Raw genomic sequence first — 3,052 nt, 5'->3', positions numbered from 1 at the left:
GCTAAAGTATCGCGTAATATCGATATACTGATGGTGTTGTCACAACAATGACTGAAATATCAAAACACAAAATTATAATCGTTTGCTCTTATTTATTTTTTCTTTAAAACTCGTTATTTCATTTTCTTTTGTTTAGAGAACAAAACCACTTGTTTGTTTTTAATTAAAATGAAAAACTAACGAAACTGATATTTAGTTACAAATTGACACAAACAACAACATCCCAATTTATTAACGTGTTTATCGTTGTAAGATTTGACCAACAACGTTGAGTTTGTGTTGTGAAGTATCGAGTTGTGGTCAAATCAAATAACGGGATCGGGTTTTTTGGAAAAGGCTGGCTAATATTCCGATAAATTCCCGATATTGTACAAAAATAATTGAACGGTATTGGTATTTTTTTTCAAAATTAAGTCTGTACTTTCGATTTTTTGTTTTTTTTGTTTTTTAGGAAAAATAAAAAATAAAAAACGGGACTTTAGGAAGTTTTAAAAATACTGCCGTACAGACTTTTGAACTACAGTTTATAATTAAAAAATTTAAATAAAGTTAAACAACAATAATATAACAACTTTAATATACATTATTATTATTATTATTATTATTTTAAATAATAATTAAATATTCATATGTTGTCGTTTAAATCTCATAAACAGTGTTTGCCTTGTCAATTTTAATTTAAAAAACTTTAATAAGACTGACGCAAATAATCAATACATTTAATACACAATATTGGTTGTAAAAATTTCAACAAAACCTATAATAAATAGTTAATTTTTTATAATGTATATTAAATGAAAAATTTTAAAGTGTATTTTTTGTTTTAACTTTCTTATCAACCTTTTTTTCAAAACAAGATATAAAATGTTTGTTATATTTTATTGTTTGGATATGATTGATTATTAATTTGTTGTGTTGTTTATTTGATTGTCATTCTAATATATTATAACTTACGATTTTTTAAAATAACAATAAACATAAAAAATAATAAAATGTCTATTTTTTTAATTTATGAAATAAACTTCAATTAAATCAAATCAACACAACATGTATTATATGATAAAGTTATTATATATCATTAATATAACAACAATTATTGTTACAGTAAAACCTCATAAGAGTGGGCGGGTGTGGTAATTATGTTCTCTCAAGAGCGGGCATTTTTAGCCAATCATTAATTACCACTCGATAGAGAACTCTATTTTTGGTTTAAAAAATGCTCGCTCTTGAGAGAACCCGCTCTTCAGAGGTACCGCTCTTGGGTGGTTTTACTGTATTTGTAATTAAAAACCATTACACATTTACTATAAAATAATGTTAAATATTTTATTTGCTCTTTTTAACGTTATATTTGATAAATTACAATACAAACTGAAAGCATACATTTTTAAAAAATAATAAACTTTAAAACAATTTCAAACTAAGTAAGTTATACATAAAATGGTATTATCTATCGTTTATGACAATTTTAATGTCGATATTTAAAACATAATAACATAAACAAATAGCTAATAGCCAAACAAACAACACAAACAATCGAGAGACTCTATTGTACGAGAAATGATATCATAATACTGATTTGGAAAAATTTTAATTAGTTTTAAAATGTTATAACCGATGTTAATGTTTATCATAAAGACGCCAGTGCTGTTTTGAATTATATTAAAGATTATTTTCAATACAAATAATGAACATAAGCAAAATGTCCAAAAATAGACATAAAATAGTATATAAGCATCAATTCACTAATTCCATTTTTTTTTATTTAAATGGTAATAGAAAAACAAAATTGTAATTTAGAAATTTATTTTTGTCGGCACTTTAACGCAAAAAGACTTAATTGACTACAAATGATACAACTAAGAATTTTTCACGTTAGAAGGTTTTAAAGATATAAACAAAATAAACAAAAAAATAATTATTATTATCACCTTTAATGACGTTGTACGAAATTCAATTTATATAAAATTGATAAATCTCGAGTTTTTTTAAATTTTTATCCATTTTTATAAATTTATATTAAATGCATTACATTACACAATCTATAAAGCAAAATCATCTGATATTTAAATTAATATCTCTATAATAAAAGGTCAATTAATAATTAATTGTGTAACTTTAAGTGTAAAAATAAATATTTTTGAAGAATTTTTAGTTGTTCTGACATTTATTATGTTAATATATAAGTTTTCAATTTGTTATTATCATAAATTATAAAATATTGTTAAAATGTTGAATTTTTTCATACTGATGATAGATAAAAATTTCAAATTAATAACTGTTTTATTTAATATTTGAATATTTTAATGATATTAATGTGTAGTAATGTATTATAAAAATATAATATATTGTGAAGTTTTTTGTTTTATATTAACAATTTTATTATTTTTGTATTGTAATTTCATTGTCAAATACTTTAAAAACAAAAAAAACAATTATTTATATGATTTTATCTCAAAAAAATTTATAATAAACTTCAAAAACGTGTATTTTCAATATTTTTTTAATTGTAATTTATAACATTTTTGTATTATTAAAATATAATTTTAATTATTATTTGTTTAATACAATTAAAATTTAAGAATTAATAAATAATTTGTTTAATTGTTTTTTATAGAATTTAATATTTTATTTTATTATAAATAATTAAAAAGAATAAAAATCAGTGAATTAAAAATACTGATTGAGACTTTGATGAAAAGTTTACTCTTTCAATAGCGTTTTTTGTTGGCATCATCTGTTTTTAAAATTGTGTTATAAAGTCGAAATATCTTTCAACAAATATTGTTGTTGGAGAAACAGTCAATGTTATCTGAACAACTTGAACCAAATTATTAAGTTGATTGTTTTCAAGTATTTCGTACACATCCAAAAGACTTACTTTTTCTTTTCTTCCAACAAAAGTTTCCAAAGTTTCATCTTATGATGTACGAGGCAATTTTGATCCTGCGTTTTTTTGAATAATATCTTTTTCTATATCATCAAGACGGTCCAAACAAAATTTTAATATTTTAACTTCTTCAGAAACACATAAAAAATATCTGGGAATATA

Source organism: Entamoeba invadens (genome assembly GCF_000330505.1).
Source record: "Entamoeba invadens IP1 unplaced genomic scaffold scaff_1105074724573, whole genome shotgun sequence".
Taxonomy (NCBI): Eukaryota; Evosea; order Mastigamoebida; family Endamoebidae; genus Entamoeba; species Entamoeba invadens.
Note: the sequence above shows the minus strand (reverse complement) of the source record.